The sequence below is a fragment of the Pezoporus flaviventris genome, unplaced genomic scaffold (assembly GCF_033815535.1).
Source record: "Pezoporus flaviventris isolate CSIRO_AGI_PZ_B2104156 unplaced genomic scaffold, CSIRO_AGI_Pfla_v1 ptg000047l, whole genome shotgun sequence".
In the NCBI taxonomy this organism is placed as follows: domain Eukaryota; kingdom Metazoa; phylum Chordata; class Aves; order Psittaciformes; family Psittacidae; genus Pezoporus; species Pezoporus flaviventris.
In genome coordinates this window covers 3,373,316-3,398,194 of record NW_026892595.1, presented here as the reverse complement: position 1 = coordinate 3,398,194, position 24,879 = coordinate 3,373,316, and the positions used below count along the sequence as shown (strand labels likewise).

Here is a 24,879-nt window from a genome sequence, read left to right as displayed (position 1 = left end):
TTATCTTAAATCCCTGAAGTCCTACAGTACGTGTCAGATGCCCGGTAGGTGATTCACAGCTTGCTGACTAAAATGAAAAAGAATTGCTGGGTTACTGGAGCTAATAAATAACATTGCAGATTTCTGCCATTAAATGCTGCTGAAGTGTTAGAATGTACGAATGACAGAATCAGCTTTTTTAATTCTTTAATTCCAATGCACAGAGTTAATGATTTAACACCAACACCTCTGTCACAAGAAGACACCTTTCAATCCTGAAAAGCCTCATGGCTGATTGATCTGCTGCTAACTAGCCCTGGGCTGAATGGCACCACTGTTTTAAGAATGAAAAGGACTTCAGTGCAAGAAGTTAAAATAGTTGAAACATTGCGAGGGGTGGGAGGCAAACAATGTATTAAATAGTACATAGAAATGATGAGCTAATGATTCAATTGTTCCAAAAATATGTTTGATAGGACTAGGGAAAAGAAAAAATGGATACCTCACAGAGTGAAATCCAGGTATAGCAAAGTATGAGGTGAAATCAGAAAGGGACCAACAGCAGCATTAGCAAAGCACATTCTTCAGCCATTATACACAATTATTTCTTATTATAGAAAATGAGCAGTCTGTAAAAAGCACACAAGCCATTTGCATTTAGTACATTCTGCAAGATAAGAAATGACAATCATTTCTAGAAATCTTTCTAATGCAAACAAGTTTGCAAAAATAAATTTAACTGTCTAAATGTACTTTTTGCAAATACATAAAAAAACTGATAGCCATTTATTTCATTATTGTGCAGAAGAAATTCACCCCAAATCTTTTAAGAAAAACTTTACCTTCTCAATATTTTTGGCACTTTTGAATATTTTTATATGAAGAAGCAGATGAGAATTTTACTAATAGCTATATAAAAATGTTTATTGGATTAGACTGTAATCCTGCAATTTGTTTCTTTCAACTGCTAACATATTTTCTGTCTTCTTACAGAAGCACGTAATTTATTTAAACATTTTGCTAATCTATTTTTTTGCTGGGACTCAGAAGAATAGCTACCAAAGCATCCTACCTCCAGCTATTGGAGTTCTTGTGTGTTATATTGTAATATAAGAGATTGTACGTCATAGGAAAAAAATTTTCTCATACAAACAACAGATGTACAATAGATGTGTTCACTCTGAAAGAATCCATACAGCTGTATCAGGCTACAGCTTGTCCTTTCATTATGTAGAAAAGCAAAAGCCCAGATATTTCTTATATAACAGTACAATTTGCCACCACCACACCCCTAAGGAGTGGAGTTTCCTTAACATCTTGGACTACAGCCTGTCATTAAGATCTCTTTAGACTCTAAAATAATACAACAGTGAAATGAGAACTTTTTCATGTTGAAACATCTTTGATGATGAAAACTAATAACAAAGAGCTCATGCCTTTCCATAGAGGGTAGAATTATTCTCCAAAATCTTGACAGCATCCACTCCCACTTGGCATAGAGATGGAAGCTCTGTTATTGTCAGTGCTATAATCATATTATTTATAGACACTGTTTACAGATGAGGCAGCTGTGTGTGTAGTTCCCTATTTCAGCTGGAAGTGGAAGGCGCTGGGCACAATACTGTTCAATACATCTAGCAAGCTTGGAGGCATGACTGGACTGCAGGAACCTACTGCCTCACCTAAACTTGATAAATAGAGAATTGAAGCATGAAGAATACAGAAGAGATTGGGAAGACAGTGCATGCCTTTCAAATGCCACTCAATACATGTAGGTCCTTCAGAGTGTGACTGACACAGATGATGGTGCTTTGTTCCCTCCTTCATGGACTTTTCTCCATGGCACTTCCACCGTGTGCACCCACCCTTGAGCTTGTTTGCTTCTCCTTACTCAAGGTATTGCTAACTGCATCCTTTAACTTCATTCTTTACAGCACAGGGGGCTCTCCGCTATGATTTCTTTTTTATTTTACAAACAAGCTTGTCTAAGTGGTTCTGCCACACCACCAGTTTCATCCTCTTTTCGAAGCATAGTCCTGTCATATCTGAGTACTCCTCAGCTATTTCTGTCCTTCTTTGCCCATTTTAAGAGCCAACAGAAGAGATGGTTGAGACCTCCTTGACTAACATAGACGCTACAAATATTCCAAGCTTAGGTACAAATTGGCATGGATGGTCCTCCAGCTGAGGTCAGGCATAAACTGATCATCTGGAGGTGTCTGCCACTGGAATGATTTCTTGTATCTCAGTATTTTACTTCCGAAAAAGCTGTGAAAGTTACCAAGCAAGGGGAAACAGTCTGCTGAAGTGCATATTTCTACTGTTACCACTTACAAAACTTTGCAGATTTACCACTTGTGTTATGTCAAATCAGTTCTTCCCATGTGAACACAGAACAAATGAACTATATCTTTACTGATTTTAAAAATAAGCTTAATTCCATTTATTATATCAGTTCTTGTATCTTGTGTTACTGAAGATTTCAAAAGACAATTCACTAAATCAGAAAGTCACCTAGGAGAGGAAAAGATTTTATTTTACAGTGCTACTGACAAGGGATTTAGATCAGCAGAAATATTTTGACAGAGCATCCTACTTCCCAACAAAGCTTTAAAGAACACCCTTTTACTAAAGAATACTTTCCTTCGATATAGGGGGGTTATATTCTACTTTCAAAGCCTAATCCATCAGTGCAGATTCTGAGACAATTTCTCAGGTCTTGTGGACTAAATCTTTCTGTAAACAATGTTTATGTAAATATGAAATAGTTCTGCTGTCACTGTTGGAAATCTAACAGAAGTAACAAGCATGGAGCAATTTTTCTTTTCCATGGAGGAAAGGAACTGTGGAATTAGATATTTCTAAACACTTGGTGGGTATATGTGTGAAATACTGTCCACTGCAATCATCATGAAGAGCCATTCATTACTAAAGGCAAGCATGGCCGTGAATTTCCTAACTACCATTAACCTTTGAGTGAATTGCCTACATTTGGCTGAAAATACAGACCTTGATGGTAAGCCACAGGTCTCAGCTCCAGCATTTGTCCAGGACAAAGACAAGGGAGAAAACAGGGCTGAGTTCAGAAGCACTGAGTAACAGCAAGAGAAATTGTACCTTACATGTTTCGAAGAAGCCCGAAGCAGAACAGCATTGTTCCTTCCAGTGGAGGTCCATGCACCCCAGGCAGAAAGCAGTCCCTTGGCTGCAGCTAGTCAGATATGAAAAACTGCAGTTTGACTTTTAGTCTACATTAATTCCAACTTTCCAAAGGTTTCTTCTAGCCAGCTACAAAGCTGAGCAATTTCCTTTGCTGCTACTTTTCTGCATGGTTGCCTGGATACTCAGTCTCCTTGAAGATCTCACTGATTAAAGTGCTGCTGCAATTTGGTGATTTGAAGACCCTGATCTGTCATCTAGATACAGAATTCCTTAGCAAAAAAGAAAAAGACTGATTTGTCAAGTGCCTACTTTAGCAAAATTACTTAGACATGGTTATACACAAGACAACTTCATAAGTTATAGATTTTTCTCTTATATGATAAAGATACTATGTGCATAATGAAGTTCAGTGGTGTTAACTCATCATTTGTCCTATAGTGCAAAGCAGCACATTTTTTAGCACTTTTTATTCCTACACTATGGTGTCTCACTCTTGCTTAATATGCAACTTTATGGCTGCTTCCAAAGCAGGTAGCAACCTTTTCCAGTGGGAAAACACCACAGGCCAACCAGCACATTTTGATCCTATTTTCTTAGGGCTGTCAGAAGTTACAATTTCAATATAATCTTTGGACAAAAGTTCCAACAAACACCCCAAATTGTAGCAAAATAGGATTTGAATTGTGTTTGCATTTTTTCAGATCATGCAGAGGTCAGAAACAGAAAAATTCTTTGTGGATGGTCAGTGTTTGTTGCCCACTTTGCTCTTCCCTAGAATTTCAATATGTTTAGTAGTAAAAACAACCAGAATTGGAATCCATTAATTAATAGACAGTATGCCATAAGTTTATCTAAAGCCTGCAGGAATTTATAATCACATTAAATAAATAAATAAGCAAATAAATAAATAACAGTGAAAAAATAAATAAACAAATAAATAAATAACAGTAAATAAATAAATAAACACAGGCAAGAAAACGTATGATAAACATGGGATTTAAAAGTTGTCAGGAAATAGTTTCTGACAACACAAAAAATTTTCCTTCATGTCAGGGTGAGGGGAGAAGTATTTAGAAAAGGAAATCCAAGACAATCTATGAACATCAGATTGCCAATTTTACATTTAACTAAAATTTCTATCTCATATTTAGTAAATCTTTCCTGGCACAAATTTAGGAAAAATTATTAAATTACTGAGACAAAATTGGCCCTCATAAACAGAAATTAAAATATACTTAATAAATATTTCTGGTTAATTTACTTACAGCTTGATGTGAAGAACTTAACAACTTTTGTAATCTGGCTAGTCATCTAAACAGTATGATTTTGGAGGGGGATTATTGTCTTTGGAATACTGAGAACATTAAAGCCCTTGCCAGCAATGGTTAAAATTCTCTGAAGTCTTTATTTTTTTCTCCCTTACTTTTATAATTATCCATGACTTTTTGAAAGCCCTTGAATTTTGTTCCAGCATTCATTCAGCCATTTCTGGATTGCAGCAAGGCAAATAAAATGTCTTACCCATTTCAGTAAATTTTAAGGTATCTTCTTTACTCCTATGTAACTCAAAAATACAGAATTGTTACACATCAGAGCTTCCAAGGCCATCAGCTTACTATTCTTACTCAGCAACACTTAATGTTTGTGAATGATTTTAGTACATCACTGAGTAAACATAGACTTGAGGACATACAAAAAGATTTTCTTCAATGAAGTATTAATTTCCTTGTTTGGAACAATATAATATGACTATTATTTGCATTTAGAAATGCAGGTTCTGTTCCTTGCTTATTAATTTCCAGTATGTGAATTTTGTTTATTTTTATAGCTCTGACTTTTCCTCCCAAATAAGAGCAATTATGCAACATACCAAGTTGTGCAGAATGCCTAGCCTTATTTCCAGCACAGCAAGCAAATGAATAGGAGGGTAGTAGCAGTTGCCCCCCCATTGCAAAAGATGCAGAGACAATTACTACCTTTTCTGGAAAAAAGATTTTGCAGTTTTCCTCTCACAAGCCTGTTTATCCAAACATAAGGAGCACCAGTTCTTCTTCTCAGGTAGAGCAACAAGTAATAGAAATGAATAATTCCATAACACGTCAAGACAGCAAAGTGATAGAAGTCAGTTACTTGCTAGTTTCTTCGTTCGCCTTCAGATAATGTATAATAATAATCTTTTTTTAAGGCTAGACACAGTGATATGCTTATTTCTTTTACCAGTGTTGACAAGTGGAAACCTGAGTGCTGAAAGTCAGGCATCTAAATAAACTTGATTCCATGATTCCACCTGGTGTAAAAAGATACACAACTTTTCTTTAGTTGTGCAACTTTTCTTTAGCTACTCAAAGTCTTAGCAAGCTGTACTGTCAGTAAAATATTGGGAAAAATATGCATCCTTTTGTTTTTTTAGAAGAGAAGGAACATCTTTTTTTTTAATTCCAATTAACTGTACCACTGAGATTAATCTCAGGAAACGGTAGGCAAGAAGAAAACACAGCACTTAAAATGAAAAACTAAGCAATGCCATGTGACAAGTCTCCTGTAAATATGGAGTAGCATTTCCCATTTAGAGACCATTAGGAGATTTTAACACAGGTTGTTTGATTTCATAACCCAGGGTACAAAAAAAAGAAGTGGCTTGTGTTGGAAAAGAATAGCATAATAAAGTGAGTAAACAATCTCATTCTTATGGCACTGAGTGATTGGTCTTAATGAATCTTCAGTAAACTAAATATAGAAAGGTTCAAAGAGGATTAAATCTGCAGTAACTGAGGGTGTCTAAAAAGGTTATGAAATGAGCACAAAGTTTAATTAATTCAATAGATGAGGAACTGGTTAATAGCATAATTACTTGAATTTATTGCAGATATTTCATAATCTGTGTGAAATGAACAGTTTAACCCTGGTATTAGGGAGCTGCATGATTCACTCCTTTCTACTGAATAGATTATTCACTTAGTTATTAACAATTATTATATTCTTTATTATTATTATTGTGATTTTTTTAAGATATGTGTGCTTTGATTTACATCTCTCAAACACACCAAACCTCTTCTTTTATGAAGAAAAAATATGCAAATGATTTACTTTCTAGAAAAGCATACAATAACTGGGTGATGCTGAGTGTGAGGTTATTATTTCAGCTCTAACATCTGGTGAAGAATCCCTCTATACTTATACAGAAATGAGAATAACTTTAAGTTGTGCTACAGCTTTTCCTGCAGGGTAGCACAATTCAATTACCACAGAAAAGTAAAATAAAAATAACCTTTTAACTTAACAGAAAAAAAAAAGTGGTATAACCATGTTCTCATGAACTATGCTTTACTGTAAATAGAGAAATATGCATGCAGCTATAAATCTCACATGCCACACAGTTTCTGGTTACTCTTACTTACTGACCATAGTAAACATCGTGATCTCACAGGCTCTTTAAGGCATACTATGACACTTTTGCTTCCTCTTAAATGCCTCCAGAGATTTTCAAAGTTACATTTCTGTTTGTATCTTTCCTTGTTTCAGTATTATATACAAATGCCTGGTTCAGATCAGGTTCTGTCATTGCTGTTAAGGCTGTAAAGATAGAAAAGGTATTTTTTTCCCCCGAAGATGTATCATAAGCAATAAATTAATCATGCCATGAGAATGAAGCCTGTTGTTGGACAGCATTTTATGCACTTACTGAAAGTTTTAGAAGCATTTTCTGGAGTTTTGCACACTTAGAATGCTACTAGTGAAGCCAGCATGGCTTCACTAGGGGGAAATCCTGCCTGACCAATTTGGTGGCCTTCTATGATGGGGCTACAGAACTGATGGACGGGGTAGAGCAGTTGATGTCATCTACCTGGACTTGTGCAAAGCATTCGACACTGTCCCACACAACATCCTTGTCTCTAAATTGGAGCGACACCAATTTGATGGATGGACCACTCGGTGGATAAAGAACTGGCTGGATGGCCGCACACAAAGAGTTGTGGTCAATGGCTCAGTGTCCGTCTGGAGACCAGTAACAAGTGGTGTCCCTCAGGGATCGGTGTTGGGACCAGTCTTGTTTAACATATTCGTTGCTGACATGGACAGTGGGATTGAGTGCGCCCTCAGCAAGTTTTCTGATGACACCAAGCTGTGTGGTTCGGTTGATACCCTGGAGGGAAGGAATGCCATCCACAGGGACCTTGACATGCTTGTGAGGTGGGCTGATGCCAGCCTCATGAAGTTTAACCATGCCAAGTGCAAGGTCCTACACGTGGGTTGGAGCAATCCCAGGCACAGCTACAGGTTGGGCAGAGAAGAGATTCAGAGCAGCCCTGCGGAGAAGGACTTGGGGGTGTTGGTTGATGAGAAAATGGACATGAGCTGGCAGTGTGCGCTTGCAGCCCAGAAAGCCAACCGTATACTGGGCTGCATCAAGAGGAGCGTGACCAGCAGGTCGAAGGAGGTGATCCTGCCCCTTTACTCTGCTCTTGTGAGACCTCACCTGGAGTATTGTGTGCAGTTCTGGTGTCCTCAACATAAAAAGGACATGGAACTGTTGGAACAAGTCCAGAGAAGGGCCACAAGGATGATCAGGGGACTGGAACACCTCCCATATGAAGACAGGCTGAGGAATTTGGGGCTGTTCAGCCTGGAGAAGAGAAGGCTGCGTGGAGACCTCATAGCAGCCTTCCAGTATCTGAAGGGGGCCTATAGGGATGCTGGAGATGGACTCTTCATTAGACACTGTAGTGACAGGACAAGGGGTAATGGGTTAAAACTTAAACAGGGGAAGTTTAGATTGGATATAAGAAGGAAATTCTTTTGTGTTAGGGTGGTGAGGCACTGGAATGGGTTGCCCAGGGAGGCTGTGAATGCTCCATCCCTGGCAGTGTTCAAGACCAGGTTGGACGAGGCCTTGGGTGAGATGATTTAGCGTAAGTGTCCCTGCTCGTGGGAGGGGGGTTGGAACTAGATGATCTTAAGGTCCTTTCCAACCCTAACGATTCTATGATTCTATGATACTAGGTTTTGATGCAGTTTCTCTCTCTCAAATTAGATGCAGAGACTAAACTGGATGCTTTGAAGAATGGGAGTTGATCATTGGGTGATTGAAAGTCTGCAGAGAGAAGCAGCTCTGTGGAAGCTTGAGGGACTAAAAGAAGGTAAGGAACCACTTGCAATGTGATCAGTTGGGTTTTACCCTGGCTATTTCACCTATACTAATCAATATATCTATTCTTTGCTTTCAGAAAGCTTTTGAGGGGAGATAAAAAAATATTTACTTAGTTGCACTAAATGCCTAGTATCCCTAAAAATGGATTTAAATTATTCAGTTTCATTGAAGAAACATGCACTTTCCATGGATTTAGTGGCAAGGCACAGTAAAACAGAGGTGCTTAAACTGAGCAGTAACCTACCTGCGTCCTAACAAAGAACAAGTTTCAGGTAACACTAAAGATAATTTTGTCTTCCTTTATGAAGAGAAATTGTCCCCCTGACAATGGGTGTAGGTCTGTCTCCAGATCTAAATCAAAAAGTTTCTGGTTTTTTTTGGAATGGGGCTATCTATAGGTACTTTACTGAGTACAAGCTCAAAAGCTAGATACTGACCTACTTTTTTTTTTTTTTTTTGATGATGCCAGTATGCGATCATACAATTATAAAATAAAATCAGCATGGATTTAAACATCCAACAGTGTTTTGACCTTTCCATTGCATCTTATGGCTGATGTTCAGAAATCTTCACCATATTTCAAGCTAGATGGTCAATGGATTTTTATCATAGTAAGTGAAAAGACCAGGTGACAATGGCACAGAATGAAACTGCTCAGATGCTTGTGGTTTAACTCATAAATAAAATAACCACGTATTTATTTCAGTATTAGTTGCTATGCATTAGAAAATCCCAAACTTCAAAAATACAGTGCATAATGATGATGAAGTTGTTGCTAGATATCCATTTTAACCTATCTTGAACTGATTTATCAACCTACCAGTGTGGATTTCCCACTGTTACTCATGAGATTTAAATCACGTCTTGCAAACCTTCTATCTGAGAAACTACAATTTTTAAAAAGACAAGAAGAATGGAGTGACCAATTCCAACCTACAAATGTGGTTTAACACATAAATAGATATGGATCAAGTTTCTTAGACCCTTTAAGGTTCTTTTCTCCCTTCTTACAAAGAAGCAGTAATTCACATGAAAATGCTCAAAGGAAAACTCATCTTCGTATGCTTCCTGCTCACTTAAGTCCAGGAAGAGCAGCAGAACTCCTTTACCTTTCAGTGGTGCCAAACCCACTGAGACACTCAAATATACATGCGGCAGCTGTAATGACAACTTCTCCCAAAGTCCTCTGAATCATGAAAATGCTGGTGTATTTCTCTTCTGTTTGGCACAGAGACCTGGTACAGCATAAACTGGCCAACTAAATAGCATTGTTTGAACAAGACATGTTTCAAGCCAAAATCCATCACCTTCAGACTTAAAATATTCAAGTCTTTATGGAAGAAACAAATTTCACTCATCTACTCTACACTTTTTAATAGCAACAGCTGATACTCAGCTCCTATAAATAGTATAATTACCAAATAAGTCAAGGATGTTTAAAAAAATCAGTCATAACCTCTTGAATAAAATACTTCATATACTTAGTTTTTAAACCCAGTTCTCAATCCATTATCATCAAGATTAATCAACTAATATTCGGATATGAGGAAATACTGAGGAGTCATAATTGCACAGTGCTAATCAAAGACAGGAAGAGTGATGAGAAAACAAAATAAAGAGAGCAGAGTTTTTTGCAGTTTTTTTACAAACATTTGTGCATACCAATTTTCACTTGCCTTTGTGAAATATGATGAATGTTTTCAGATTATCAGTCGACAACAACAATGTGAATGAATGAAGCAATTGCTTAAAATAAATTGCCGAAATTGGTTTTGTATGACTCTTCCTCAAAAATAAAGAAGGGCAAACTTGGTCTCTCTTTACTCAGGTTACATGAATTCTCTGTTTGATTTTTGCCATGATATTTTAAATCAATTAATATACTTTTTTATGCAAAAGGAAAAAAAAAGATTGTGTATTTAGAATTTAATATAGCTTTTAGATATTCAAAAATTTTTTTTCTTGGTGTCCACTTTGTCATATTTCTGTTATGGCACATGGATTCTGAGTCAAAAGAAGTTGAACTCTGGAGCCTCCTACAGAAGCAGAGCATCTGAGAAAATACGCTAGATGTTGGTTTTGAAGCCCTGACCCAGAAAAGTGAGGATCAAGAAGTGCAAGCTGTATTGCTACGTAAATACTCCAAATATGACAGCAATTATTTGACATTTCTTTAAATAAGTCCATATCTTGAAAAAGTACAAGTCTCAAAGTTATTAATCTCCTTGAAAAATGAATTTGTCAAAACAAAAGAAATTCCAGTGCTTCCAACTGTTCATATATATTGCTTGTCTAATTCCAGCACCATTTTTAATATTTTTTTAATATATATTTCACCATGGCTTCTTTGCAGGAGCCATTCCTATGTCAGCTGTTTTTATTAAGTATTTTGTTTCAGTGGCACCTACTCTCCCATCTCAGATCAACTAAGAATATGAGTAACTTAAAATATTGTTATTGAACAAAAGTATTAGGACGTACTATCAATAGTGTTCTTATAGCAGATTTAAGTAGTATTATTCTTTAAAAGAATGTAAATAGTCTATCCGAATATAAAACGGCACCTGAGTGACATTTCCAAATTCGTAGGAAAATAAATGCTTATCTGTTCAACATCAAAATACAGAGATGTACTTTATAGTCCATTATTTTCCAGAAAGATAACTAAAATTACATTAGATTAAACTTGAGATTCCCACCTCAACCAGTTGTAAACATAACTAACTTTGAACTTGTAAATGTGTTCTGTGAGAAGTAAGCTGACTGAACAGTCTCTCAGCTTTTAAATTCATGAATTCACCTTGATTATAACTAAATTCTGGTGTTCTACATGACCTGGTCACCTAGATGACCACAGCCGAGACATAGCAAGCATGTATCACAATGTCCTGCAAGTGTGTTGACTCAAGTTTCCCTCCAAAGGAAACCAAGTCAGCAATGAAGATGATACATGATTGAATCTTATCCTGTCAGGGAGTTAAGATGGGGCTGCAAGCATACACTGCAGTGTTTGAGAAGATTAGGAATAACTATTGACGGGTCTCGGATGGATGTTTTTACATGCTTTAGGACAGGTGTTTAAATATTTTGTTGATCTGGCAACTACGGATGATCATTTTCTGGAACTATCTTCCAGATTTCTGGAATGACAGCCACTAGATATATATTCATCTGTCACTGATTTTTTTACAAGTCAAGGTTTTGTTTTCCTTGCCACAACTATCTGCTTAACATTTTGCAAAAACAATGCTTGGTTTCCAACTGTTCATACTTTATTCCATTTATTACTGACATTGCAAAATAAAACTCAAACAGAAGAGTACTGGGTTTTTTCTGGTTTCAATTTCCAAGTTTCTGAACAGTTCTGTAACATATTCTTTTGTATATTCAAAACTAGGCCATCAAAATATAATGCCAATTTAACCCACAACCATTATTTATATTAGCAGTGAAGAAGGAAAAAGGTAGTGGTAAATTAACCTTTGTGCAGCAAAGAACTCCTTAAAATAGGTTTTCAGCATGCATAGTAATGAACTATTGCTATCTCTCCTCAGCAGACATCTTTAAATACCTATGTCCAAAGTTGTTTAAAATCCTTTTCCTACAATTTCGGTTCTACTATTGCAAGGTAGAGTGATTCCACACGTATAACGCTGACCAACACAAGTCTCCTTTATTTATTTTCTGCTTAATATAGGGAATTCATGAATCAGCTATGACTTTTACATGCCTTGCCTTTGACCTTCCCACCGATAATCATAATAATGCTGGGCTGCTGAGAATCAATCAGTTTTCATAAAGGCAGCAGCCTTCAGATTAATCTCATATTATTAATTCTGCAAGTTAAAAAGACAAGCAGAAAGACAAGATGGCTTTCAGTGCTATTTACTTCCCTAAAAATATTTCCTGTGGATAATAAACAAACAAATTTCCAATCTGGTGAAGCTGTAAATTTGCAGCCTTCATGAAAATTAATTTAAATGGATGTGACTGTGAGGTTAGGATTGTAAAGATTAGGGAGACTCCTGTAGTTATAATTGCCTGTTCAGTTCATCTGCTGCTCTGTCACTCAAGAGTGGCACAGCTGCATTAACAACTCTAATCATAATCTAATTCTCAGATCAAATTCCCATCTTCAATATATCCTTTAATAAAGCTTCCATACCCCATCTTTTAGCCTTAATTATTGCTTCCTGTCTCCCCTGACAACCAAATTAAAAGGTACATGCAGCAGTTCTATAATAAAAAAATAGCATAGATACAACTACTGTACTGCAAATTCACACTAACCTTGTGAAGGTTGGACGGCTTGTGATAACTAGATTTTTTTTACTGATAGTGCAAGCACTAGAAGATAAGAAATACAATTTTATAATCACATATTGATTTTTCTTTTTTTCCTGCTAATATAGAAAATTACCTGGCCAGTTCTCAGATTAACAAAGTGAGAAAAGACAATTTTATAGGAAAACTGTCTGGATCCCAACATGTGGACTTATTTCTTAAAGCTGGAGCTCTTGACATGTCAGTCGTTGACAGTAGATATTGTACTAGTTAAAGCTAAATCCCTTTGCACAAGAACTGAGATGCCAAGTCAGCAAGATATTTAATCAGGTATCTACCTTTTGGCATATTAATAATTTCAAGTCAATAAAATTGTTAGCATGTTTAAAGTTGGTAAATACCACGGAATTTTTTAACAGAACCCAAACAGTCAGTGTCTTGTCGATGCAGGATTCTGTTTTGTCTGTTGTATTGTGCAAATGAGGATTACAGTAAGTGTTAAACTTTTGTCTCTGTAAATGTAACAAGACGGCATGTCAACATTTCTGAGACAGAAATACATTTCCATAAAACTTTAACAATGGATTAATACAATCATAGTATTAGTAACTGGAAAATGACTAGAAAATTAAAATTATGGGACAGGTATGGGCAACAAAAGATGATTGTCAGTGTAAGTAAGGGAGAAAAAGATTAATCAATTATCAAAATGTTTTAGCTAAGTTAGGAAGATTTTTAATGAAACAGCACACTATAGTCTTGAGGTAATTTTACAATATAGCCGGGGATTTCAAGGGCAGTAAGCAAAGTCTGTCAGGGAATGGTTTAACAGATAAGAGAGGCCTGCAAGAATGCCAAAACTTTAAACATGGCAGATTTTAATTATCCTGATACCAGTATTGATTTGGATAAGAACTGTTTCAGGGCTAAGGAGACAAATGTGTTTGAGAAAATAGCAAAGGATTTATTTTGCAAGCAATGTGCTGACCAGTTTTAGTGGCTTGGGGCTATCTTGAGAGTGAATGGATCTTGAATAAACTGGGACACGGGGGACAATGTAGTGCAGGCAATGAATCTGAAACAGAAAGTTCAGCAAAATGAAACTGGTTTATCTTTTAAATGGATACCTTCCTTTCTGACACGGAAAGAAATGTGTTTAGTTATTCTCGCTTAAGATATCTAAAAGTGAGAAATAAAAAATGTTGCATAACATTATAGGTTACTTTGGAAAACGTAGAAATTTCTCCTGTACCTAGATTTCTGTTGTCACACATCAAACTTAAACAAGTGATGTGAGACACTAAAATATTTAAAATGCCGATTGTACTGGATCAAACTTTTCTGCTGGTCTTGGAGACTCCCGACAGTAGACTTTTCAACTTCCCACTTGTCTGGAAAAAAAAAAAAAAACCACAAAAAAAAACACAAAAAAAACAAAACCTCTTTTTTCCTTTTGTTTTTCCATTTTTGGGGAGCTGAAGCATGACAATATTGAAGCATACAATTCAGTTATGTTTTCCTTAAAGAAGAAAACACGTAAGACAAGTGTAGACACATTACTTTTTAGTCATTAAGCTGAAGTAAAGAGAAATATTTCAGCCACTCTAATTCTTCATTCTTTTGTATCTGGTGGTTTTATGATTACCCAGGTCTTGCCAGACCTGAAGCTGTAGTGCTCAACCAGGGTCATTATTTGCCAATGTTCTTAAATGAATCTTTTTAAGAGCATGAATCATCTCTTTCTATAACATTTATTTGATGGCAGTAATTTCTATAACAATTATTTGATGGCTTCTCCCATCTTTGTAATGTATTTCTGTTTACAAGATTCTGTGTGTGCAGCAATGTGTTACAATTCCCAGCTTTTGGTTTGAAAACAAAAACAAAAGAAAAGGTGTGATTCAGCTCCAGTTTTAAAGTCGAAGTATAGTTTAAGAGGGGTGAATAAACTCGCAATAGTTAGTGGAGAAAGAAAAGTTGCGCTCAGAAGTGACTGTACTGTACCATATTAAGCAGTAGCTCTTGAGATTAATCATACTTTGGTGGAGTCTGAGTTTCTGCACTGATTATAGAGGGGGGTTCAATGGCTAGCCTGGACTAGACAAGAGTTATCAAGTGTTATACTAAAGTTCCAAGGAGAAACAAGAGGAGCACGTCTCTGAGCATTTCAGTCCCTTAACAGGCAAGAGAAGAGCTCTAGAGATCCAGGTGTGGAAAGAGTTCCTCATTCAGTGGCAGATCCTAAACAAGCTGAATAATGGGTAAGTAATCTGGAGCTGAGCAGTAACATCCAGTGCATCTGACTATGACAGCAATAGTAAGTGCTACAGTAGTTTGATCCCAAGCAAGACCTACACTGCCCCTTTTCACAGCTTACAAAGCAAAATCAGAAATTGAAGGGGAGAGGGGAGGCATTTCTGTATGTTGTAGAAATAGGTCTTATAACTTTCCCTGTAAAAACAAATCATGACCTTTTTGTCCTTAATATGGTTCTTTTGGGACTCTGTGTATTCGTAAAAATTAAAATTAAGAAGGATTAACTGAAGAAGATTAATGTCAGAACAGCAAAAGGACTTACTCTGGGCTCAGAAGCAGGTTTTACCTTTTTTCAGTTAGAGCTAGAATTAAAAAAAAATAAATCCCTATCTGAAAGATTGATATCCTTATGACAAAATATTGGCTATTCTGACATGAAAGGCTAGACCTCATTTTTTTTTTTTTTAAAGAAATGCTTTGGCTTGGAGAACTCTGAGAAATACTTAGAGCTGAAACCTTCTTTGAAATCAGCTTTACATTTTGCTGAAACATCATTTTTGGAAGAAAAATATAAGTGCCTGGATATCTCTTTAATAGTTCTGCTCTATAAATTTGATATTAAAGCTACACTTATAACTACAGGAACTATTGGATGCTTCAAAAGTTTAGGGCAGAGCAGTGCATTTTAGCACATAAAATGTAATAGGCTTATCTGTGGTACCCACATTTCTTGCGTTAGCAAATTCAAAGTACAAATTCTGTGAGAAAATTTTTTTTCAAGGTTTCTGACACTTATTGTTCTTATGGTTTTCTTTTTTTCTTTTTTTTTTTGTCTTTTTCCTTAGGAGGTGGAAATGGTACCAGAACAGATTTATTCATAAATTTATAACGATTTATAAATATATAATGTTATGTGAGAACTAAAAGATGTTTAGTGAGTTTTTTATCTTTTCACCTTTCTAACTTCACAATCTTTTTACACTATAAAATCACGGAAGTACATCAACACTATTCTTATACATACTAGGACAGATGGGTGTCCTCCCTGGCTCCAGATCCTTCCTGATCTCTCTTAACCCTCACTTAAAATTGCAAAAGGAATGTGCCCATTACTCCCAGCAGGTGATGTCACACGAGTTAGCGTAATTTTGGAACAATTACACAAATACAGGTGGTTAAGTAAGCACTGCATAAACCAGCAAATGTAAATAATCAATGAATTTATATTGTGCTGGTCACTCCCAAGGATTATTGGTCCAAGAAAAGAGAGGAAGCAATTTAATCTCACATGTTTAATTTTGTTAAGCTTATACTATTTTGTAGCTACCCATAAAGACATACAAATAAAGAAAACAGTAGTATATTCTATGATTCTATAATCTTTTCCCACTGTGTGTGCTTTAAGAAGACTTTGGAATGAATAATGAAAGATACTTGTATAGAGCTTCAACAATTCCATATTCAAGTGAACACTTTTGTAGGCCTAGAGCATCTTACTGATAGAAACTATTAGTACACATTTGTTGCATGCAGGCAGGTTATGGGGCAATTAAAGCACTTCAGTCTACATTTAGTATAGTAAGCATTCTTTGCCAGATCTAGTGTCCCTCTGTGTCTTGAAGACTTCATAGTATAAAAGCCGCATGCATATTCTTGAGCCTGTAACACCTTCACAAAGGAACAAGAATTCACAGGTAAAGAATCTTGCAGAGAGGTTGAAGAAAATTAGTTACAGCATTTCATCTTTGAGTTAACTGCTTATTCATTTTCTCTGTTTCCATTAAACATCATCTACACATTTCTTTCTTGTTACCTTATTTTTTTGCATTTTTATGTTGCATATAAAACATACAACTGACATTCACAAGTCCATGGGCCCGGATGGGATGCACCCATGAGTGCTGAGGAAGCCAGCAGGCATCATTGTTCTTGACTATCTTTGAAAAGTCGTGACAATCAGGAGAGGTGCCTAAGGACTAGAAGAAGCAAACGTCGGTACAGTTTTCAAAAAGAGCAAGGAGAACCCTAGGAACTACAGGCCAGTCATCCTCACCTGAATCCACAGAAAGGTGATGGAACAGCTCATCCTGAAGATTGTCTCTAACCATGTGAAAGACAAGAAGTGTATCAGTATTCAGCAATGATTCACCAAAGGAAAATAATGCTTAATCCACGATTGCCTTCTATGATGGGATGACTGGCTGGATAGACAAGACAAAATCAATGGATGCTTTCTACCTGGACTTCAGAAGGCTTTTGACACTTTCTCCCATGACATCCTCATAAGCAAGCTCTGGAAGTGCTAGCTGGATGAGCAGTGAGGTGGATTGGTAACTGGCTGAGTGGCAGGTCCCAAAGGGTTGTGGTCCGTGATGTAGAGTCTAGTTGGAGGACTGTAATTATTTATGTCCCCCAGGGGTCAATAGTGGGTTCAGTATTGGTTAGTTTATTCAGCAATGACTTGGATGGTGGGCTAGAGTGCTTCCTGAGCAAGGAAGGAATGTCTGTTACCCAGTAGAACCTAGCCAGGCTGGAGAGATGGGCAGAGTGGAATCTTTTGAAATGCAGCAAAGGCAAGTACAGGGCCCTTCACCAAGGGAGGAATAACCCATGCACCAGTACAGGCTGGAGACTGACCTGCTGGAAAGTAGGTCTGCAGACATGGACCTGGGGTTCCTGGTGAACAAGTTCCCATGGGCCAACAATGTGTCCTTGTAACCAAAAAGGCCAGTGGTATTCTGGGCTTCATTAGGAAGGTATTGCCAACAGGTCAAGGGAGGTAATCCTCACACTCTGCTCAGCCCTAGCAAGGTCTCATCTGGAGTATTGTGTCCAGTTCTGGGCTCCCTAGTACAAGAGAGACATGAAGCTCCTGGGGCAAGTTTAGCAAAGGGCTACTAAAAGGATTAAGGGTATAGAGCATCTCTCTTATGAGGAAAGGCTGAGGGAGCTGGACCTGTTCACCCTGGAGAAGAGACGGCTCTGGAGGGATCTGAATAATGTATATAAGACTCTTAGTGATGCCAGTCAATAGGGCGAGAAGCAACAGGTATAAACTAAAACACAGGAAGGTCCACCTGAACATGAAGAAAAAATTCTTTATCGTGAGGGCGATTGAGCACTGGAATAGGTTGTCCAGAGAGGCTGTGGAGTCTCCTTCCCTAGAGGTATTCAAGAGCAATCCAGACACAATCCTGAACAGCGTGCCGTAGATGACCCTGCTTGAGAAGGGAGGTTGCACTAGATGGCCTTGTAGTGGTTTAAACTCAGTCAGGTAACTCGTTTACTCACTGCCCCCTTTCTTTCCCTTCCCCTACTCCCAGAGGGATGGAGAGGAGAATCGAAAAGAATGCAACTCCCACAGGTTGAGATAAGAACAGTTTAGTAACTAAGGTATAACACAAATCACTACTGCTGCCACCAATAATAACAATGATGAAATAACAACGGAAGAGAATACATCACCTCACCACCAGCCAATAGATAACTCGCCCCCCCCAGCCCAACCAAGCACCGACCCATACCTCCTCCAACCCTGCAGTCCACCAGCCCTTCCGGCTAACTCCCAGTTACATCCTGGGCATGACGTGCTGTGGTATGGAATACCTCTTTGGCTAGCTTGTGTCAGGTGTCCTGTCTCTGCTTCCTCCTGGCTTCCCCTCCTCCCTGGCAGAGCATGAGGCTCACAAAGTCCTTGGCCAAACCAAAACATCTTTGTTATCAGCTCTGTTCCTGAGCTGAAAGTCAAAACACAGCACTGCACCAGCTACCAAGAAGGAGAAAAATGACTGCTACTGCTGAACCCAGGACAGGCCCCCAGTGGTTCCTTCCAACCTCAACCATTCTATGATTCTGCAAAATAGAAACAGAGTCCAGAAGCACAGATTAGAGCCAGGTTTGTTCATTGTCTATTGTCTTCTGGCTCTGTGAAACTGGTATTCCTGGTTGCGTGTGAGTCCAGTTTCAGATAGGCAAGGGAAAAGTATTCCTGCACGAATTACCTTATAGCCTAGATACTCTCCTGAGGTGATATAGATAACAACCCTGTTTTCCCAAGACTGAGAAGATCTGGATAAAGTTCAGAACCCTCAGAATATTACCCAAATTTGCTATGATTGGAGAACTGATTTGTGGTTTTGACTTAGAGAAAAGCCCTTGTTTTCTCAATTGTTCCTATGTTTCCATGTGTTTGGATACTTGACGAGCACTCCTGGGAATCCCCATCCACCTGGCCAGGCTGGGACATCTGCTACAGGAACTGTGCTGGAGCCTAGGGAAGTTCCCGTCCCTCCAGTAACTGATCACATGGGAGTGGAGACCGCAGGCAAGCACCTCTAGATACAATACCTGCCAGTCCAGCTGATGGTAGCACTGAAGTGCTGAGCCAGGAACTGCGCCTGAGACCCTGTATTGAAGTAAGGTCAGGTGACTTCATCCACTCAAAACCTTGAGAAAAGAATCCTATTCTTGAAAAAAAAAATAAAATAAAATTGAACCATTCATGGCGCACAACGAAAAACTCAGGATTTGTAAGATTTAAAGCTTCACACAAGTTTTAAATTACCCAAGTAACAGCACTTAGGAAAATGTTCTGAAGTTATTCTCTGCTAGAGTCCCATTTCGAATTTTTCCTTGACATCAATATACATTTTATACTTGTTGTATTTCTGTGTTTCATTTCTTGCCCTAGGCTATTGACTTGTGCCAAAGAAAACCCCAACTTCTTAGTAAATAAGAAGTCTTACTTAGAATTTTCCAGTGCTTCTATTATGGGTTTGTTGGTTGGTTTTGTTGTGGGGTCTTTTTTCACTTATTTTATTTTAAAAATATTTCATACTTTCCTGTTTCATATTTGAAAGTGATTGACAATTTTTTGTTTTTTTTTTTTTCCTAGATCCCTGAATATTCCTCTAGTTTCTTCTTGATTTTTGTGTTCTCTTTGCAATGAGTTTTGTCCGTAAGTGCGTGAGCAGCTATTTGCATATTTTTATTCAGTTATACTTTTTGCCTATGAAGAAGTCTTTCTCCTAGAATGCACTGAATCCAAATAAAAATAAACTACTTGCCTGCAGGTAGTACTATCATAGAACACGTTTTTTGTTGTACAAGGGTTTGTTTACAGTTGCCTAATACATCAAATCCCCTGATGATAGATCAATGAAAAGATGTCTTCCTGCACCTGACTATTTCTGTTTTGATAATAGTAACTATTTTATTTCTCTGTACTTAAAAAAGCAATGATTACGTTTACATTCTTATAGGTATATTTACTATCTACCTGGTAACCTTGTAAGTTTATGATAAAATATGATTCTTTTCTTGAACTTAACAAAACCTTGTCCTCTTTTTCTGTCATTTTCAATAAACCATCCATAGTCTGCCTCATTTCCCAGTGAACAAAAATGTGTGGTTCAATTACAGGAGCTGATGCTCTGAAGGTTAAACCACTTCACTGTGTCTCTTGTACTTTATGTAAGGAAAGACTTTGATTAACCAAGTCTTTCACATTAACAATGATGCTCTACGTTGAGTATAGTATCTTCGAATAAAAATGAGCATTTGGATTGCCCTGCTTAATCTTTGTATCATTATAATGTTAGGGTTTCATAATTTTTTCAAACACATTCATAACCACAGTTCTTGCTTTGGAGAATAATGCCAAGGCTACAGCCTTGATTCTTTGAGTTTACAAATGAGTGTTATGCTCAAAATGGATTTCGTGCTGAGGCATGAAAGGTGGCATTTTCTTGTACCAGTATTTACTCTTCTCACTACTAGTTTCTGAATGTGAGTGAATATTACCCCTTAAAATAATTCTTTCTAGAGACTTGTTTTCTATACATCAGAAAATTTGACAGAGGACATTTATGTAGCAGTTAATAAGTTTACAATCTTCAGCCCTATTGTAACAGCCTAATTCTATTTTAATCATTCCAAACCACTTTTGATATCTTTTTTTATTTCGTACTAAAATTCCTCAGTGTAAGACACAAACAAAACTATAATTATATATGTATTTTTATACCTACTGGGACAGTATTTCACAGCTGTTTCATGCCATGTGTATATTTCTAAAGCATAGCTCAAATGCGGAGGAGCATATGTAAGCAATTGTTGGCTATTTTAACCAGTATACAAATTGTAATCATTGTGATTGTCTGTATTCCATTTTTTGCTTACTAGGTCTCTATATATTCAGACTTGTATGTTTTGCATGGATGGCCTCTAGTAGCAATTCTCCAGACCTCACTTATAGTCATCCTTTTATTTACATCTAACTTTTCTTCATTTCATTCAATCAGTTCCAATGTGGATATTAGTAATAGAAATAAACCACTCTTACACTGACCTGAGCTTTGTCCCAGCACATATGAGATTGTAAGGCAGTTTTACAGTTTTGTTTCTGGAAACTCTGGTGTCTCTCACATGTCTGTCACTTCTTCCTCAGTGTTTCTTTTATGTCTATTATTTTATAATTAGGCTATTTTTTTCTTTCATCTTCTCTCCCTTATGAAAAAGTGAAAAACCTATTGTGGTTCTATTTTTTCTACTTTAGTGTTTTTCATGTGGGGTTTTTTCTAATTAATATATTGCTTACATTTTCATTCTTCAAATGTTTGTTACATTTTTAGTCATCATTAATATGGCTTGTGGTAGTAGCCTCTGAAAAAAAAACCTCGTTAACTAGCTAAGTTTCTTAATTTAAGCAGCAGGACAGTCTTAATTTCTAAGATGGTGCTTAGTGCCTCTGCCAACTACTGAACCTTTGGAGCAAAAAAGTACCTTTAGGACACAAAAGCTAAGCAATGTTGTTTTTCTCATAAAAATCCATGAGACATTCAGCCTCCCAAAACAAAAGAAGGTCTATCGCATACATGGAGATCATGCTGACTTTGGCTTTCCATGTAGCTCACACATGAGAACACTTCCTGAAATTGCTGTGTATCTTCCTATCTGGTTTTCCACATGACTTCTGGTTGGCCACTAAAATGTATTTGTAGGGCACCAGCATGAACTGGTGTAAAAATGTTTTTCAGACATTGAGGAAATGGCCTTGCTGCTGTCTTGTCTCCTGTGCTGTTTCAAACGGGCCTTTGGTTTTTCTGTGGCTCAGCCTGAGAAGGCAATGCAGGACGCAGACTTGGAATTTCATAATTAAATTCTGAGCATGAATCAGCCAAAGAAAATTCTGTTATTGCCTTACAGAAGGTGTAATGTAGGACAAGACAAATGAAACTGAGTTTGAACAATAGATTCAATGCAGCAGATTTACTATAAATCATGTGCAAAGTTAAGGAATTTGGCTTGCTTTTCCCCTTTAGAAAAAATGAGACTTTGAGATGAACAGAAAACAGTTTTTAATCTATCAGAAGGATTGATAAAGTTGCTAACATCACCTCTTTATGAATCCTTACAAGGGATTTAGATAAAAACTAGAGGGGAAAATCATTTCAAATTGTTTTATAAACAGTGTAAACACTTCCATAGACCATGAAATAAAATGACTTCATAAAAAGATCATCAAAGTCTATTATATTATTTTTCCCTGATTTCTGTGTACTTTGTATCACATCCTTAGCTGGCATTATCTTTGAAAAGTAGCAGTAAACTATAGATATATCTCACGCTATTCCAAATATGCCATGGATTTACATTCCTCATTTTAAGGTTGTGTTGTAATCTTTCCTGTACCACTAGGACAATAACATTAAAAATTTATTAAAAATAGACTGACATCTCCTTGGATTTTGTATTTATTTAAGACCATTGCAAAATGACCTAACTCTGAATTAGCATTTGATCTGGAAGATATCTGAAGGCAAATTACAGAATACAAAATTCTTAGAGAAATCATAGGGCGGTTTCTAGATTTTCAGATCATTTAAGACTCCATCCCATAATTAAACTGACTGGAGAGGAGTTATTTGAATCAATAGAATGCTGCAAAATATGTGGAAGAACGGTACAATTTAATATGAGATCATGCTGATATACAGATACCCCTTTAACTTCAGGAAAGAAAGACTTAATAGTAAAAAAACCCTTACATGTAACAGGGGCACTGTGAAGGTTTATAAGCTACAAGCACAATCCTTCTTCCCACTATTTAAACATTCTTATTATGAAGATTTTGCTCCGAAACAAATGTTCCTTCATGTCTGCCTCTCTTCCAGTATTTTTGGGTTTTTTTCCTTTTCAAATAACAAAGACCCAGATTTCATGACAAGTTAGTGAATTCACATACAAATAAGAAAAAAGGTATGGAAAATCCAGCAATTTCCATTCTCAAGCTTCTAAGATACATATTATAAGTAACAGCAAGAAAAATACCTTTGAGATAAGGAAAATTGCTTTAGCAGTATCTTTCCCTCAAAGCAGAATCTTTGAGCATACAGTGTACACGACTGTATCAACTTTTGAAGCTCTAGCTGTATTATTTCATTAGTTAATGCAAAATTTAGAATTTCTTTTTCTGGCATAAGCCATTGGCACTGCTGTATGCAAAACTGAATGTGCAAAAGTGTGTTATTTATTTGCCTTACAATCATTTCCACAATCTACAGCCATGGTCCTAGCCTACGGTTTGATAAGATCCAAAGCTTTTCTTTTCTTGTAAGGAAGAGTGGCTTGGAGCGGAATTGAAGGCCCATAGGTTCAGTCATTGCCAGATGCCTGACACCACTAGTCTTAAGAGCAAAATGCTCCTGACAAGAAAGGAAATTGCTTAGCAGCTGATGTCTTGGAAGAAAATGGGGTTCCTGATGGGCAGCTGGGCTATCTGACCTGATAGGCAAGCTTTCTCTGAGAGGAGACCTGTACTTTGGCTGCAGGACTAGGTGTCAAGTGACTCTGTTCCAGGGAGGATGATGTGGAAGGGGACTAAAGCCCTCATCCCTTGCATCTGCAACCCAGTCCACTGCCCATAAGCTCACAGTTAAGACCTCTGTCAACTTAGGAAATGGCACTGTATCACATCTGTTTGTTTCTCTAGTATTTTGCATTTTGGGAGGGTGGGTTTGTTTGTTTTTCTGTAAACAGAGAGTTTTTTGCAGACTGGAGGATATCTTTCTCCCTCTGGAGAAAATTAGGCATAAGTGGCTTTAAGACAATACTGTTGACATTTATGGATATCCTGCAGCTCACAGAATATAACCTACCGTGATTATAATGTGACTTGTGCAAACTTACTATCCATAGGAGTATGTTTTCAGTGGTGTAAATCAATTTAGAAACTCACTATGGATTTATGTAAAATCTAGTCCATATCGGAGGAGCTGCAAACACTTTGTCTCACTTTCATCACAGCACAACAGCTTTGTTCCCTAGGATGCTCATTTTCCTTAGGTCTTCAACATAATACTGAACAAGTGAAAATCCTGTCAGTGTGTGGCTTCCTTGCCCTTTCCTGTCAACAGTCATATTTGTACTTAAGCAGGAGTTATTGTTTCCAAGTAAAGGAAACATCACATCTCTTTGACACTGCACGATATGACCCGCTGCTTTAATTAGCAATTTTTGCAGACTACAATCTGAAATGACAGCAAATATTCAACATTTCTCCATCGCAGTTGCAAATATAATTAAAAATCAGTTTCCATGCTATTGGAAATTTAGCTAAGCAGTTTTGCCTGTATAATGTTGTAGACATTTGTAAACTCTAATATGATCACTTTAATTTGTTCTCTGATTGAAAGCATAAAAATTAGTTTTCTGAAGTGTATAAATTGATTGGAATAAAAAAAGGCATAACTATATGTTGACCCAGAACCCCCAAATATTAATACCTCAGGGTATTCTAAACAGCTTGCAAAATCTTCTGGTGTTTCACATTAACAAAGTTGGATTTAACATAATCATGAAAGCTTGATCAGTGTCAATAGAATGTACCATGTTATGATCTCTCTGCCCTCCTGAGAACATCACATATAACCCATTATTATATATTACATTATAAAATGCATTTGAGAAGTTGTCAACCTGTTTGCTGGTGGCATTCTGTTAAAATGCTCTGCTGCAATCCTCCACTTGCTGTCCTTAAACAGCCATCT

The 24,879-nt window shown here is 37.1% G+C and overlaps 1 long non-coding RNA gene across 1 annotated transcript in view; it reads left to right on the top strand.

Moving 5' to 3' along the window:
• Positions 1–24,879, top strand: part of LOC133276864 (uncharacterized) — a 127,797-nt gene that overhangs the window by 98,616 nt on the left and 4,302 nt on the right. The window contains exon 6 of the long non-coding RNA XR_009746040.1: positions 8,174–8,279. This is a non-coding gene — a long non-coding RNA (uncharacterized LOC133276864). The remainder of the gene's footprint in view (positions 1–8,173; positions 8,280–24,879) is intronic.